The sequence below is a fragment of the Rhinatrema bivittatum genome, chromosome 13, assembly GCF_901001135.1.
Source record: "Rhinatrema bivittatum chromosome 13, aRhiBiv1.1, whole genome shotgun sequence".
Classification (NCBI taxonomy): Eukaryota; Metazoa; Chordata; class Amphibia; order Gymnophiona; family Rhinatrematidae; genus Rhinatrema; species Rhinatrema bivittatum.
In genome coordinates this window covers 74,063,562-74,081,434 of record NC_042627.1, presented here as the reverse complement: position 1 = coordinate 74,081,434, position 17,873 = coordinate 74,063,562, and the positions used below count along the sequence as shown (strand labels likewise).

Here is a 17,873-nt window from a genome sequence, read left to right as displayed (position 1 = left end):
TAGACAGGGGGCTAGGGAAGTTCCATTCCAGTCCACTCCTTATTTGGAGTGGACTTAAATGTGTGCGCAGACATTGGATTTTATAACATGCGCGTGTCAGCACACATGTACGCAAGTGCATGGTTTTGAAAATCGACCCCTATGTGTTTTCTCTGCATTGCAGATATTTACACAATGGAGGATGTGTAAGTAATAAAGTAAAGATAGACAGATCGGCAGGGTTTTAACAGTCAGGGCTAACAGGGGAGGAGAAGGCTATTAAACTAGGGGGGGGGGGTGGTTTAGAAGTCCTATCTCTCACCTGGGTAAACTGGGAACAAACTGGGAAAACTGGCAATGGTGTCGGCGCCTGTGTCTAATAAAATCCCCACACTTACGCAGTAGAGGCGCATTTGCGTGCATAGATGAGCATCCATTTAAATTGCACGCACATGTGCGCGCAGTCCAGCTACTTTATAGCATCCATGCATATACACGCATATTTTATAAAATAACTGCGTCCCCGGGCGCAAGCTGCTGAACGCATGCATATGTGCGCCCATGAGCTGCTTTGAATATTACCGTCCCTGTGAAACAATTTTAGATAATTCAAGTGGCAGCTAAAATAATGCAAGACCTGATTTGTTATTCTGCTGCATATTTTAGCCTTGAAGAAAGGTTTTGTACCCATGATATTTTGTACCTCATCCTGCTAAGTCCCTTCCATCCACATACATTTCCACAAATCAAAGAGCGACTGCAGTTAATTGCATTAGAACCCAATGGATGAAACAAATGGTGCCATACATAAGATCTGTTTACAGCGCAACTGGAGAGTCAACATAGGGAAAGAGAGTTTTCAGAACAGGAATCAGGGCCATAATAATGTTACAAAAACAAATTTACAGCTCAAAAACAAAGGGAGAGGTAAAAAAACAAACAAACAAAGGGCTGAATTTTCAAACCATCTCTGTGCAGAAAACCCTGGCTTCTCTAAAGTAGACCTGGACTATTCATATAAAATTATCTGGCATATGTAGGTTTGCATGTATTTTTATGCAAACCACAAAGAAGCATTCAGGGATAGTGGAGTTGGAACTTGCACGCACAAAGGTGACTTTTCAAATGGGTTCTATTCGTAAAAACAGCATATTCACGTGTAGATAGACTATATATGCATTCATATGCTATTCTTCCGTACATCAAAAGCATGCGTGTATGTTCAGTTCCATGCACACATTTCACCAGGGATAAAAGGGATGGTCTAAGAGCCTTCCAGGGTGGGGTTCAGAAGTAAGTGCAGTAGTTACAGTTTTGTAAGCGGTACATGCATGTATATTACTAAACTTATTCGTACGCTTTTGCAGCTGCTCATTGATTCATGCAAGTGAAATCAGATTTGTCGGTCAATCTATAGCTTTTAGGTGGGAGGCCTGCGTGAACTGGTGGGGGTTCAAGGGTGAAGCGTTAGAGGGTGTAGGTGACCTGGAGAAGAAGGATTGAGTGAACTGGAAGAGGTATCGGTGAATGGTGATCCCAAGCAGGGACGCAAATAAAGTTATATCTGGCTGTTAGACCTGCTTTATGGCAGGTCTAACTTATCTGGTTAACTTACCCGGATAAGTACAAATATCACTACTTATCCAGCTTAGTTAAACAGATAAGTAGCTCCACCCTGATCCACCCACTGTCTGCTTGCTACATATCCAGCTAACTACTTAGCCAGATAAGTCACTTATCTGACTAAATGGTGGCCACTGAACATAGCCAAATTTAAGTCGCTACTTATCTGGTTAAGTAGTACTGAATATTGGGACTACACTTTATAAAATACCTGCCTCCATATGTAATTCTTTCTGTTAATTCATGCAGTGCCACAATTATGTGTATACATATAATATACGCGTACACGATTTTTAAGTGAGTGGAGAAAGCATGCCTATTCTTGCATTGGATGGATATATATGCATGGACTGAAACATAAAGACTCAATTTTAGAGCAGAAATACGTGGTATTTTATAACCTATTGAGCTCCGGACACACAGCTCATAAAAAATACTAACATTCATCTCTGCACATCCAATTAAATGCACAAATATAGTTCTGTGGAAAGTTTTGAAAGTTAGACTCATAGGGGTAGATTTTATAAATGTACGCCCGCGCAAACAAAAGTACGCCAGATTTTATAAGATACGCGCGTAGCCTTGCTTATCTTATAAAATCCAGAGTCGGCGCGTGCAAAGGGGTGCACATTTGTGCACCTTGCGCACGTCGAGACCTGTGCGTGTTGCCCGTTCCCTCCGGCCTCCCCCCACCTTCCCCTCCCTTCCCCTACGTACCCCCCCAGCCCTATCTACACCCCCCTTCCTTTATCATGAAAGTTACGCCTGCTCCAGTCAGGCGTAACTCGTGCGCACCGATCAGCCGCCGCTGCGCGATTCCCCAGCCCGGGAGCGATTTCGGAGGCCTCGGCCATGCCCCCGAAACGCCCCCAGGCCGGCGACACGCCCCCCGGAATGCCCCGAACGTCACGCCGCCCCCCCCCGACACGCCCCCTAGCAAAGCCCCGGAACTTTGGCGCATCCCGGGACTTGCGCGCGCCACCGAGCCTACGCAAAATAGGCTCGGCGCGCGCAGGGGGATTTTGAAAGGGTTACGCGCATAACTTATGCATGTAACCCTTTTAAAATCTACCCCATACTTTTTTATTTTAAAAATATGCACATAATTTAACCTGCACAAATCACATCCTCCAAAGGGTAGGTGTAACTTTGTCTGGGCGAATCTGTACATGTAGCTGACCACTTACTTATGAATTTTCATAGTAAACTTAACTGCATAAATTCACTTTGAAAATTCAGGGTAAAATCTGTGCATAAAAGACTTTAGCCCACCATGCACAATTTAAAATTTACCCTCTAGGAGAGCAATTTTTTCAAATATTTACCTTGGAAACTGGTCTGATTGAAAATTACCCTCTTCAAAAATGAGCTTGAGAACAGGAAGTCCTCGACTGAAGGCATTTCAAATTTTAATGATTCAGAGCTACAACTTTTCTAAATCGACACCTATTATGCAGATTGTTTTGAGTTTAAGATGCCTGAGCAGCTCCCAATAGGCACACATGGGTGTGCTGATGGCAATGAGGCCTGGCAAAGTGACATACGTGCATTGTCCTGTAGGCACCCCTCTCCAGACAAAAAAATAAATAAATAACACTTAAAAATGTGTCTTTTCTTTTTGCAGCACTATATATTACAAAATTCTGGGTTATTCTGGTGAAAAGAGCGCATTGGGCCCTGGTGGTGGAGCCATTTATAGCATCGTTCTTACGTTTTTGACTTACAATGCTTCGACTTAAGAAATCATTTTCAGGAACCAATTTTGTCTTAAGCCTGAGAATTTCCTGTATGTGTGGCTTCCTTAGCATGCATGCTTAGGTTGATGACGGCAACTGTGCCCATACATTTAAATTCCAAAACCATGGCCACCATTTTTCAAATCTCTTTGCCACCCGCATTATCTGCAGGTGCCAGGTGCAAAGTACACGGTGGTTTTTGATGTGCGCGCCTATACTAATTTTCACCGAGAAACAAACACAGGTAGTCTCATGAAATATGTGCATTAAAACTGCCTACAAAATTGTGCCGCCCCGCCAAAAAAAAAAAAAAGAGACAGCCTCAGTTCAAAAAAATAGGCAAAGTTATTTTGAAGATAAGTTGTCTTCCACGCCTTACATGTCTCCTTCCCCTTCTCTTGGGTTACTGAGTTAATTTCCTGTATACTGTGTTGTAGTTACATTTCTGTCAGCTTGTACACCACACGGTTAGGTATCAGATGTTGGATTGAGGTAGGGCCCATTAAAATCCAGGGAAGGCAAGTAGCAACAACAAAGGTTCTACCAGAAAAGATAATGAAAAATAACCACTGAGTTTCTCTTTTACATTCAAATGAGCGAAGTCTAGGAACGAGATAAGATCCGGAGCTGTCTGATCTTGATCTAATATCATAATTAAAAATAGCAAAAAATGCATTTTAAGTTGAGCAAAAAATAGCTTTCAAAACCAGCTCGAGCCTCAATCATAATTAATAAATTCCTTAACATAGTTTCAATGCATCCATGTCTGAACCAAACAGGTTTTCCTAGGAAGATAATTAAAGCAGGAGAAATGACTGACTGACAGCTAATATTCTTTTGTTTCTTTGTGTGATTGCTGTGCTAAATAGAGGGCTAGAAGCTTATCATCAGCCAGGTCCTGACCCTCAGGCCAAGGAGCTTGGTAGTAACCCGACCCGGCCGATACCAGGTGTGTGCCTGCAGGTCACAGCACAGAGAACGCATGCAATACAAACAAGACACTGCTAACCGTGTTATTAACTTTAACTGTTTCAAGTCCTCTTTAAATCACCTTTACACAGGTGAGACTGATAATGCTCAGACTTACATGATGTGTGCCACTGAAATGGAATTCAAAAAACAGGTCCCGATCCACTTTGTAATTAGAGCACTTCGAAAAACTCTAGCTGTGTACGTATGCCTCTGGGACGCATGGAGGAAATTCGGAAAGCATTCAAGAGTGCATTTTAGCCTGGTGCAAGCTAGATGGGATTTGGGGGAATTTCCTCAGATTTTGTCAGAATTTCCCCAGGAAATCTGAGGAAATTTTGAGCGCCTTCCTTGGGGATGCACCGGCCTGCAGAAATCCGCCTTGAATCTGCCCCTGGGTGGCTCTGCTTAAACTGTGATACAGATTGGCCGATTAGAGGGATTAACAAAATGCCAATCAAAAAAGGAAAAAAGTCCAAAAAGTGCAAACGAAGCCAATTATTCAAAAGAAAACGTTGCAAGCAAAATCTATTAAATATCATATAATCATGCAGTGAAATCTTAAATAGAGAAACCTTTAAATTTAATGAATTTGGGCCATCGGATTATGCTGAACATAATCTTTATTCAGTATTTTCACTGCTAAGGGTCATAAATAATCATCCGTCCAGAGAGAACAGGTTCTTTGAAGCAAAACCAATTTTTAATATATTTTTTTTAATGCTTATAAAAAGAAAATATTTCCCCAGGTAAGGAATCATCACGCCCGACATGATATCACATTTCGGATGTCTGCTTCAGGGGCTTCCAATTCGTGCTTTAATTAACAGGAACGGTATTTTCACATTGGATAAATGCCAAAGGCTCACATTTGCGCCGACGCAAGGTTTCTTAAGCGCCGGCAACTTTCGTGCGCGTCAGCCATCTTTTAAAGCACATTTATTGGCGCGGGCTGGGAGGGAGCTTCCTGAACCCCCTAGCTAAACCTGCCTCCCTTTTCCCTTACCCGCCCTGCCTCCTAAAACCCCCGCTAACTGCCCTTCTCTTTCTTGTTGTATTACTCACCTGCCCTCTGGAGCAGCAGTAACTTGTGCGGGCCCTCGGCTCCCAGCGCGCGCTGTCCCGGCCCCGCCCACACCCCGCCCCTTTTTCCTAAACCCATTCTTCGGCACATACTGGGAGATGAGCAGGCGGTCGTGGATGTTTGAAAATACGTGTGAATCTCCCGGTATAGGTGCGCATAGACCTTTAAAATTAGGCCTTAAGCATTTTTCCCATAGGTACAAAACGGCAGAAAACGTTAGTAAATAGGTCCCTTAGATAATCCGAAGTAAAATAATAACAGAGTACATAGCATCAGAAAAAGACGTAAGTGGTTCATCAAGTCTGCTCAGCAAGGGGTTTTTTTAGGGTAGTAAGTGATGCTCCTCAGTTAACACAGGTTACCCCTTTTCTTAACTTCCATCTTTAGCCAATAGGGATCCTCTGTGCTTATCCTACGCCCTTTTGAATTCCATTACTCTTCTTGCCTTCTTGTGAGAGGGCATTCCAAAAGCCATCTACCCTCATTAAGTGCCTTTACGCATGTAAATCCTATGGCCAATTCAATGGAATATATATTGTAGCAATTTTCAAAAGCCAACTTGCATAGGTAAAGTACATTTACACATGTAAAACCCAGTTGTAGGTGTGTAAATTCTTATGAAACTCAGGTCTTTAGACTCCTAAATTATAGTTGAAATTAAGCATCTAAATTAGGTCCCTAAATTAGGACCTTGAGCCCGATATTCAGAATGGACTTAGAGGGATAAATCAGACATCTGGCTAAGTGGTGGCACTGAATAACTGGCTGCAGTCACTGGGCACCAATAACTAGATAGGTCAGGGGTGAGGGAACGGGTGGATTGTGGAAGAGTTGAGTTAGCTGGATAACTTATCCAGCTAACTCTGAAAGCCGGGGTCTATTCATTGGCCCAGCTACTGAATATCCCGGCTAAATTAGATGGATAAAGTTTATCCAGCTAACTTGCTGAGCTGAATGTGGACCTCTCAGCTTTATTTTTTGACTATCAGCCTCATAATGCTTCGGAATAAAATGTACAGAAGTTGATCTGAGAACAGGATCTTACGTTTCCTGTTCTTATTCACCCCTTTCAGCCAGAACAGAACTGGGTCACAGTGTTGCTGTGGCAAGAATCTGAGGGCTGCTAAAAAGACTGCCATTTGAACTTTGTGCTATTCCAAGAGAGGAAGACGACTTAGAGCAAGCTAATAAGTGAGCACAGCCTGTTGAGCCAGGTATCGGAAAAAACACAGACTTTTGAAAAGCAACTTGAAAGAAGGTGGATGAACTAAATGGATTCTCCATAAAACTGACTGTTGATAAGAACCAGTGGCTTGAAAGAGTTGGACGGAGTAAGTGCAAGAGTAAATTTGCATGAGTATGGTGTGGGTAGAGGTATTGGCATGTAAGTGAAAGGAGATGTGGAGAGGAGGTTACATTGAAAGAGAAGGTCTCAATGTAAGTGACTGATAAGCTGGTTAAGTACTAATCAGCATCTGGCAAATCACAGCTAAAGACACAAGTGCAGTGATGTACTACAGATAAAGTGGTGCTTACTCTTAAAAAGTGCCATAAATCCTGCAGCCATTGGATTTTCTGTAAGCAAAAGAAGGTTTTTCTCCCCTTTCTCTCTCATGATAAGTGATAACAGTAAAGTCTCACAACTTGTTTCAGCTCGGTTCGTTGCTTCGACCACCACAATGAAAGAAAATAAAAGTGACAAAATTGGCTCCCATAGAGGCGAAGTTTAAAAGTCTGGCATGTGGCAAAATTGGGGGGAGATGTGTACATGCCCCAGGGGATTTTAAAAAGCCGCTACATGCACGTACATCTCGTGGAGCACGATTATCTCACTCCAATTCAAAAAGAGAGGTGCTGTGGGTGTGGTTTGGGAGGAGCATGAGCATTCCAGGGCGGGGCCAAGTGATATGTGTGCGGGTGCCCAGGTCCAGTGCTGCAATAACTTGTACGTTTTTATTTTTAAAACACATCTGTCCCTGAGGGGTTTAAAGGGTGTGGGGGTAAGTGGAGGGAGCAGATGCTATAAAACTAGGGGGATTAGGAGGACTAGCTCTACACTGGGTGAACTGGTGAATAAACTGGTGAAACTGGTCATGGCATGGACGCACTCCAGTTATAAAATTCCTCCTCTTGCGCGGCTCATACCCAGATGTGCATGGGTTGTGGCACAAATACGCGCCAGGCTATAACCTACGCTTGTGTTTGCGTGTATGATATAAAATACCGGCGTCCTTGTGCGCGCGCCAACGCACATGCGTCGACGTGAGCCCGCGTGCCCCCTTTGAAAGTTACTGTCCCCGAGTGTAATCTGAACTGTAACAGGAGAATTTTCAAAACATTAACTGGTGGATTTTAAAAGCCCTATGAGCGCCAAGGCCGGGAGACACACGTCTGCCCCAGGCCGGTGCTTGCTGCATGGATTTTAAGAGGTGCCCGGATAGGCACACAAATAAAAAAGTTCAGAAAAGGGGCGTAGGGTGGGCGTGGTCTGGGCAGGGTGTGGGCATATCAGGGGAAGACCAGAAGCACACGCCGGGGATCCCCGCTACATAACTTTACTCCTTCTATTGCTGGCATGTAAGTCAAAAAATAGAAAACTCATGGCTAAACAACAGGGTTTTAAGGATCGGGTCTAACAGGGGAGGAGAGAGCCTTTAAAACCAGGGGGGGGGGAGTAGGAAATCCTTTCCCTACACTGGGTTAACTGGGAACGAACTGGGGAAAGGGTAAGTAGCTTTGGTCGCGCACCCTTTATAAAAATTCCTCCCCCTTAGGTGGCAGACGTGGCATTTGTGCACATGCGCGGATCTGTATAAAATCGAGCGCACATGTACACCCGTACAGCTGATTTTATAACGTGCGCGTGTCTTACAAAACGGTCACGTCCATGGTGCGCCCCCCACAGGCAGGCCTTAAAATTCAATTGTAAGCATGTAAAAAATAGCAGATACTGTACATGCGTAAGCAGCCTCTGCTCCTGTAGTCCATATTTTATAAAAGTCCAACATACCCATGAATTTTCACTTTTGCATGCACATACATGCACGTACAAAAGGGGTGATCTAGGGGTATCGCTGGGTGGGGCTCCCAGTTACATGTGCATTGCTATTTTAAAAGACATGCATGTACATTTTTTCAACTTACTCGTGTATTTTTACAGCTGCTAATGATCTGGCATAAGTGATACTAAATGTGTTTATTGTGTGCACTGACTGGATGGGTGGTCTGGATGAACTAAGGGATATTCAGAATGAAGACCTAGAAGGGTATCAATGACCTGGAGACGAAATGGTTAAACTGATCATTTCACTCATCTGCGTATGTTTTAAAATGCATGTCAGTGCTACTTTATTTTCATGCGTAAAATAAATGCCATAGGGACAGTAACTTTCAAACCAGTGCGCGGGTGCCCACTGGTGCAACGTGCATTGGTGCACGCCCAGAGACGTGGCCATTGTGTAACTTGTGTGCTTATATGCATAGCAGAAGTAAACTTAGGCGGCACTAAACTTAAGTGTGTGCCAAGGCGCATAAGTATTTGCACACATATCTCTCAGCCCCGCCCCGGAATGCCCAGGCCCCGCGCATATTCCACCCATACCCATACTCCACCCATACCACCCATACTCCACCCATACCACCCATCCTAAAATTCACCTCATTTTTTTAAAAGGGTGGGTAACATGCGCGCATTCAGTGCATTGATATACGCGGTTTGGATGCATTTCATGTATTTGCACGTAAGCCTACATACGTGCGTGAGTGCCGGCATAAACCTAATTATATTTATAACATGAGCGAATCTGATTCTAGTGGGCCATAAAATACTAGCATAGATCTATGTGCAGCCATATGTTCCTGTATATGCTGCCAGGTGTAATTGTTTGAAAGTTATCCTCCATGGCTGCAACAAGAGAGCTTTTGCAAATACTCTTGTCCTGGACAGGAGCAAACATATTCAGAGTTGAAAGCTCTGGGCGGGAGGGCACAGGGGAGAGAGCCAAAAAAAAGAAAACACAGTGTTAGTATGTAGGTAATTAACCCAGTCTGTGGGTGAAGCATCTATGGTGGCACCAACTTTGGTGCCATGCCAAATATTTTCTTTTTGCCTCCTGAGTGGGCCCTTCCACAGCCGTTGTTATTCAGCAACTCCTCCATGTCTTCATATATTCATCCTACAGAGTCCAAAAAGAGTGAATCGACCCTTGAGAACTCTGAGAACCTGCACTATTATTTCCTCCGCCTTTCCAATGTCTGGGCAGCCTGAACGTTAACCTCCTAGTGCCAGGCTAATGCATCGTGAAATGGGTATCCTTTCAGATTAGGCTGCTCTTTGTGTCACGACGAGATTCCGAAGCATTACTGATTGAATGAGGTAATCAACAGTTGCATTGGTTCATAATGCTTAAAGATTATTATCATTCTATAAAGAGTGGCCCGGCTAGAGGTGCACTTTTCCTCGGTTTTTTTTTTCCTCACTTGCTAGTCTTGTCTTTTGTTCCATGCGTCTGACCCATCCTCTTTCTCTCTTGTGTGGCAGTTTATTGCTTCTGTTAAGTAAGAATAATAGGAAATGAGATTTAAATGGGAGAAATTTGGCCGCAGAGTGAAGAAATGGGCTAAAAAAAAAAAAAAAAAAAGGATCTCATTCACTCAATCTTTTAAAGCTTCGTCCCAGTGTCTAGAAATTGCAAGTTGGGTATTTTTATAAGCAAGAGCATTCTCATCCAGCCGTTATATTATAACAGCGAGTTATGCTATTTTGCTCAGGCTGTCAGTTTTCTCATCCTTGGGAGCCCATTTTAAAAGATTACTCCCTTTAGTTGCAGAAAGGGACAGAAATCTTTTAGAAGAGAGGCCTGATCTTATGTGGTGTCGCTCAGTGATGATGCTAAACCCAGGGCATGATGAAGCTAAGGATTTGCAAACTTAAAATTTTGGTTCATGAATAAATGCATGCTTGCATGCAGGCTCTATGAAATGCATGAACTGCAACTTTATTGACCAAATCCAGAGGCACAAATGTGTGGCAATTGTCAAAACATTTGGCACTGTGAAAAAAAATTCCACTGCGGATCCACGAAAAATTCCTACAGCCCGCACCAAATTTTTGTACAAATTACGCACGTCAGAGAAACAAGTTCCGGCCAATGTTGTCTTCCATGATTTGCTGCAATCCTACAGAATGTTTGCGGCAGGTGAACCAGGAAGAAATCCACTCAGCTTAGCTTCACAATGAATTTTTTGCTCATCTTTGAGTTGAAGACATCTACAAAATTCATCCTTTTGATTTCATACTCCTCCGTTATCGTCTGAGTTTGCCTCTGGCTCAGCCCACGTTGACTTTAAGATAGTAAAGATTTTCAGTGAAACTGCTGGCGAATAGTACTGTTAGGCGGCTAATAGCTCTCAGACCTGCCCAAATGCCAACCAAACAAAGAACAAACAAAGCAAAACCAGGTAAGCCACTGTTTACCATCGCTATACCACATTAGTCTGGGAAATCTTTCATGTCAAGGCTTCAGAAAAGCCATTGTGCTTTATATTCGCTTTCTGCAGTTCTAAGTCCATCACATCTGTAGCGTGATATTATCAGGTGCTGCCAGTGCTATTCTGATGTGTTCAGGGACCTAACAGACACAGAGCCATTGAATGGACCCACTGGGGACACTGCAACTGGAGCTATAATATTTTGTACACAGAATTCAGTTCCAAGACAACAATGATATGGTCAGGCCTGTCTATATGGTTGTTAGATACACAGTGGTTTTTTTTTAATTACAATAATAAGATGAATGCATTGGATTCACTTATACACTTCAAGGAAGCATAAGGGGAAAACTACATCTGGAGTCAACAGTCTGCAGAAATAATGCTGTGTATTCAGTGTTACCCACAAAAATGTCAGCCTCGCTTTTTATTAAGCTAGGTTTGTTTTTCTGGCTCAGATCACGATGCTGTCTGGTCCTTCCTGCCCGGATCCTTTCATTAAAAAAAAAAAAAAGCTGAGCTACTGCTATAATATCCAAGGCATGGATTGTCAAGAGAAATCAATTAGCACTGAAATCAAGAAAATTCTTCTCGCCTATGAGAAACTGTTAGTGGAAAATGGTTCTCTCAGTCTAGATTTTCAGGGGCCAACAGAACAGCCGATAAACAAAACCGCGATCGGGCCCGATGAAAAAAAAACCCACATGTGAATCGGAACCCGAACCGATTCCGGTTCCTATTCACATCTCTAGTCTGTACCACCCTTGACCAAAGATTTGCATAATAGTTTTGATAGACCCAAATGTATTTTATTTGTAATTGAATAGAGAGAGAGAGCTATGGAAAGGGTTTACTGGAAACATAGTGGTGGCGACTGTCTGTGGAGAGCTTCAGAGTGCTCCTCTCACCTGCTGCCGCCCTCTGCCAGGGCTGTGAGGACCCTGCAGCTCCACGATGTCGACATGGCTAGCTAACCTCAAGGCACCGATTAGTCAGTGTGAGCTGCCAGATGAGCAGTGACGGTGACAGTAGGATCAAGGTGAAGGCTGCAGGGGAGACCAAGAACCCAGAGGACTGCCGTTCGCCCCCCTCGACCCCCCCCCCCCCCCCACCACATTATTCTCAGAGTGTAGGTCTTCAGAAACATTTATGCTCTTGAAATGACCTTTTGAAAATCCACGGTCGAGGTGTTATGTGGATAAAAGGAGACATGAAACTCAATTTTGTGCAGACTCATGGTAGACATTACAGGGACAGAGTCGGAGTGGGGAAAAGATTTGCATACATATGTACATTGTTTAAAATATGCGACTAAGTCTACTTGCACCTGCTTGGGGAATGGAACTTGAAGGGGTTTGCTTGACAATATTACATTTTTTTTCTAGGCTCTTCCTTCTTCCCTTCCAGTAAAATATATGCTGTACATTGATAACCGGGACACAAGCGGATACCTTCTAGTTATTGATAAGTAAGGTGTGCGCTCCAATTAGTGAAATGGTTAAGGGGGGTGGGAGTGGGGAATAATTACAGTTGTGATTTGACAGTGTTTATGGCTGAAAATTTAATAAAGATGTGTTATAAAATAAATGTCTTCTCTTGGTGTGATGGTATTAGTGGTTCCCCGTGGTTATATTAAGCCTCCTTTTAGAAGCTGTTGAGGCAAAACACGAACCATACAGGAGAGGCAGTGCAAGTGGCACAGACAAGCTGTCTTTGTGAATGAAACGTCTGGAGCATGCAGTGGATGCACTTGATGAAAAATTGCTCAGATGGAGGATCATGTGATTTAAGTACCCCCAAGGATTTTTTTTTTTTCCGGGGGTTTCTTCTTCACAATTATTTGGAATGCTCGTAAGGAAAAGCGCTCTGGGCTTTGCTGTTTCTTCATGCACATTTCTAAACAATTTTCAAGTGTCTCTTTTTCATGTGCTGATTAAATAATTTAGCCCAGCATCTGGTTCTGAGAACAGAGATATTGGCCTATGTGAGAGCACATTTTTACACTTGTTCAAAATATAAGATTGAAATTCAATATGAGTGTCATATTAGTACCTACATTTTTGAGATATGTTTGATGACTTTCACTGGACATTTTCCCCATATATATACTGTATATATCTTGGTATCCACTGAAAGATTATAACGATTGTTTTTTCGCCCACTTTCTGCTTTTATGTATAAACATGCGCACCGCTGACACCTTTGAATTTTCAAATCAGGCTTATGTGCATATTACCACTTATGTTTACTGTATTTTATCACAATATTAAATCAATTGATATCAAGTAAATATTTATACATGTACAATAATAGCTCCCATGTTAGTTAAAGCTTATATGTGAAATAAACAGTGCAATGCCAATGTTTTTGTTTTTTATATTCCAACAAACTACTTCACACTGCTTTTCAATAAGAAACATTTATATATTATTAGTTCATTGTCCACTTTTAAATTCACTTAAGCACGTTTAGGGACTGGTTTAAATTTGAAGAGCACTGCTCTTCTTCCATCATTAAGTTCTTTGTTTCCATTCTTCCCTGGTATTCATTAGACTTCCAGCGATCAAGCCAAGGGTGCGTTTCTGTCCAGCTGGTTTGCTAAACCACCATTGGCGGCCATCTGCTGCTGTGGGCGAGTTGCTGAGGTTTGTTGTGCATCATGCCACTATCATGGGTCACTGCAGACTGCTTTCTAAAAGAACCATGTTCTTCGTTTTCTGTCCCTTCGTGATAATAGCAACAAGTGAAATTAGCCTACTGGAAATTTAAAGGAAAAAAAAAACAACCTGCCTCCACCTACAGCTTGCTAGTTAGCTTTCTCATTATGAGTCAGATAGGAAATATATTATTCTTTTCTCTACTTTTCTTAATCGCTTCCATTTGGCTCTCATCAGGTGGCCCTTTGGTAGTTATTGTGTCCCAGTCTGCTTCAGAGATCAGGACTGAGTCTTGAGACCAATGCTCCCTATAATTTTTGACAGGCCATGTGAGCCAAATGTTCTTATGTGCAACATTTTATAAACTTTGTTAGAATTTGTGCACTATGAGCCAAGAGTGCCTAAGTTTAATGCAAATAATATTGGGATTTTTTAAAGTGTTATTTAAGTAATTATTTTACTGAAAATAATTCTGCATTATTTCAGCATATTTGTATTAAATAAATAGAAAATATCAAATTTCAATGTCATTTTTTGTAGTTAAGCTTAATTTTATAGTAAAGATCTGTCTATGCGATCATGCCATTTTATATGCATGCCATGTTTTGCATGTGCGCAGGATTCACGACCCGTGTGCATGCACACGCGCACAGCTTAGAGGGAACAGTGCATGAGACCGAATTAAGCACATTTATTAACATATGCGGCTAACCATCCGTGCAGTTGCTTTGCGTTCCTGCATATTTCTTTTCCATAGCAGGCCTGTGTGTGTGTGTGTGTGTGTGCATGGGTTTATGGAACTTGAATCTCTCGGAAGCGAACGATCAGAAAGCACCAACAAATCCTGATCAGGATTACCGGGTCAAGTCTCATCAGGTCATTACCCTAACCTGGACTTGGCAGCGTATAGCACATCTATCTAACCACTACCGATGTACAGTCGTTTACAGAGACACTGAAAACACACACCAACAAAGTTTGTTGTTTCATGTCATTTCCAATCCGATTAGCACATGCTGATTTTGTTCTGTTTTGGCATTTATAACACACCAAAATGATTTAGCATGTTCTTAAAATCCATCAACAAAATGAAATGGAAGAAAAAAAATGCAAAAATAATATTTGAAGGTTTTCCCATGCACACCCTGACCATGCAGAATTGCTCCTTCAGATCACCGTAGCTGGAAAAGTCTCCGGACCTCTCCACCCCACTGTAATTGCTGGGGATTCTACAACAGCAAAACTAAAAGGAGAATTTGAATGTGTAGCTTGACCTATGTGTCTCAAACGTTCATGCACACCAACATCTCTGGAAAATTCTTATGTTGGGTTTATAGAAGGGATTGCAACCTGCAAAGAATGAAAATCGGTTTGGTTAAACTCGTTTTTCAGGAGCACATCTTCTCATCCCTTCCCCATCCCAAAAAAATGAACCCTTCCCTTAAGAGATATTTTGAGGTGAAAAGTTACTCTCTCTGGGGAGTAAATAGCCCCTCTCTCTTTTCATTCTCAGATGAGTACAAAAAAGCTGCCAGTCATATTGTATGTTGCACATCTGGCGAAGATAGTAACAGAATTGAAGGGCTACTGTCCTCACTCAATACAATCAAACATACACAATATGTGAGGATTAATTATGTCTTAACATTTCATCCGTTTGTTTTTCACCCTCAGAAATTGGTATCAGACTGCGTGCTCAATCGCTTAGGCTCTTGCCCTATACAGGGCTACAACCTCTTTCATGATGGCAATGGAACTAGAATAGTAACTTCATTTACCAATTTCACTAATGTACTCTTTTTATTTTATATACAGAACTCCAAGGTCAGCTCATCAATATCCGGAGACTTATGGTAGGGCATCAGACCTAGGGCTTCAGAGAGCTTGGCAAGACCAAAACATGCATCCAGCCGCTCCCTGTCATCCTGACTGACCGTAGGAAGCCCCTCCCATAAAACTCTGCAGGCATCTGGGTCAGTGGGATCTGGAGAGAAGAGCATTGAATAGAATTCTCTAGCTCTGGATCGAATACTCTCCGGATCTTTAAGGAGACACCCGTCTGCAGACAGCAGGCATGCTATCTGCTTCTTGGTTCCCCTTCTCTTCTCCAACCCAAGGAAGAAGCGTGAACTACTATCCATTTCCCAAAGGATTTGGATGCATGACCTGATATAATCCCCCTGGTTCCAATGCTCAACTAGGTCCTGAGGGTGCGCTGCTTCTCAATGTACAGGCTCTACAGACCTTGATCCCCAAGCACAGGCAGGCACTTCTGAAGATCGAGCACTTCCCCCTCTAGATGTTCAATTCCAGCATCACACCTCCTTCTAGCACCGGCATAACTCCTGACAGAGGATCTTGAGATGGACCTTCCCCACATCTCACCAGTGACTCAGTGAGGGGAAGTCTGCATCATAGCCATGCCAGTCATCCCAAAATTCTCCCAGTAAGGAGTTGTTAAAATGCCAATAGCCCACTTGGTGCTCGGCTGACTCTGACCCTACTGTCACAGTCACCACATTGTAATCCACTATGCCCTTTACAATTGCCATATTATGTGGAGGCCACCGTACTGAGGAAAAATACTATTTTTCTGTACATCCTGCCAGCCCCCACAATGGCTGTAGGACCCACCATGACATGGTCCTTGATAGCTCCCCTCCCATTGCTGGATACCTTACCCCATGCCTCCGGGTTAGCCTGTGGAAGGGGTAGGTGACGTATTGGGTATGGGGCTCTACTGCCTGACCCTGGCTGTTGTGCTCATCCTACATCCCTCCCAGCAGAGCCACCAGCTGCTGCCCCTGATACCACAGCCGCATAGGATCTTGTATGTGGCAGTTAGACTGCAGCAGAAGTGGAAGCAATGACTGGGGGGGGAGGAACTTGGGTTCTGAGCTTTGTCTTTATTGTGCCCTCTTGCTGCCCGAGGTGTTATAATAATATCCGCAGCAGCAGGGACACCACTTGTCTCTCTGGCCGGCGACGCAGCCACCTCTGAGGTGGAAGGAAGGGTACTGTCGGCCAGAGAGGCTGCCTCAGTGGTGGATGGAGCTGGGAGTAGGAATGGCGTTTTCCGTGGCTGGCGTTAAAGGGTCCCCCAAACAAGGGGTCTCTGCCCCAGCAGATAACAGTGACGGGACAGGAGTATTGCGCCCAGCAGCAGCAGAGATGGGTTAAATGCTGCATTTTGAAGGGCTGCAGCTTTTGGGGTGCCAGCCAGCCAGCCAGAGAAGTCACAGATGTTCTTCTTTGGTATTGACTTCCAGATGACACCTTTTTCCCCCCCTAGCTTTCTTAGGGCCTGCTTGAGGCTGCTTCCTCCCCATTGTACAGGCTGATCTTTCTATTGAGGTATAGGCAATGGGGACTGGGATTGAAGCAGCCTCTACTGAAATTAAAAAGGAGGTGACTTTTTTTTTTTCTAATATTTTGTTTATTTAAATTAAATGTGCAAAAATAAGTGAAATGACAGTGAAGTTTTAACTGGGCAAAATTAAAGAGAGAATGCACAGGGGAGTAAGAAGTACAAAAAAACTGGAAATGAAAGGTCCTTAGAAAAGCAGGCTCCTTGGCTGCTCCGGGAAGGCCTGCAGCAGGTGTCTGATTAGAGCTCAGCAGGGCTTCAGAGTTTGTGGCCGGGCTGAGCCCTCCCGTCCCAGAGCCTCAGTGATTAAAGAAAGAAAATAAAAAAAAAGGTAAGAGCTTGCTGTTCTTTTAAGTTATAAAACTAAAATAAAATCAAAAAAGGCAATTATTGGGGGAAGGGTTGAAATTAAATAACTAAATCAAACAAAACAAATGAAATAAAGCTCTCCCTTCAGCTCCAATGGGAGTCTGAAGGAAAGAGCACAAGAGAACTTAAAACTGTAAAGCAAATAAGAAAGGAAATGTGCCTTGAAATTAACCCTGCTTAAAACAAAACTCACCCTAAAACTAAATCCCTTAAAAACTGTCCCTGCCTAACTAAAACTTCACCCTAAAATAAAGAAAAGTGTGTGTGTGTATGTGTATAGTGATTAGGGGAATGGAAGAGAGGCTGCAGTTAATATACAGGGGAAGGCAGCTCCCTGTATACAAACAAATCAAAAGGCTAAATGATTGAAATAAACTCTAAATAAAAGTGAGGACTGATGCCTCAACACAAACTGAACTAAAATATATCAAAACTAGAAGGCTAAGGAAATGAAAATATCTGAAAACAAAGGTGTTTTGTTTTTTTTAAATCTCTGCTGCAGGAGCAGGATGTGCACACAGCCTCTCTCCAGGAGGGAAAGCCAGGACTGGATCCTCGAGACCTGGAAATCTGGAGCCTTTTAGGCAACCCTAGTTGAA

General features: G+C 43.0%; 2 long non-coding RNA genes across 5 annotated transcripts in view; one reads left to right on the top strand and one right to left on the bottom strand.

Moving 5' to 3' along the window:
- Positions 1 to 17,873, bottom strand: part of LOC115075403 — a 563,078-nt gene that overhangs the window by 386,765 nt on the left and 158,440 nt on the right. The window lies entirely within an intron of this gene.
- The window catches only part of LOC115075402, a 112,952-nt gene continuing 112,213 nt past the window's right edge, over positions 17,135 to 17,873 (top strand). For both annotated transcript variants that reach the window (XR_003852484.1, XR_003852485.1), the window contains exon 1: positions 17,135 to 17,236. This is a non-coding gene — a long non-coding RNA (uncharacterized LOC115075402). The remainder of the gene's footprint in view (positions 17,237 to 17,873) is intronic.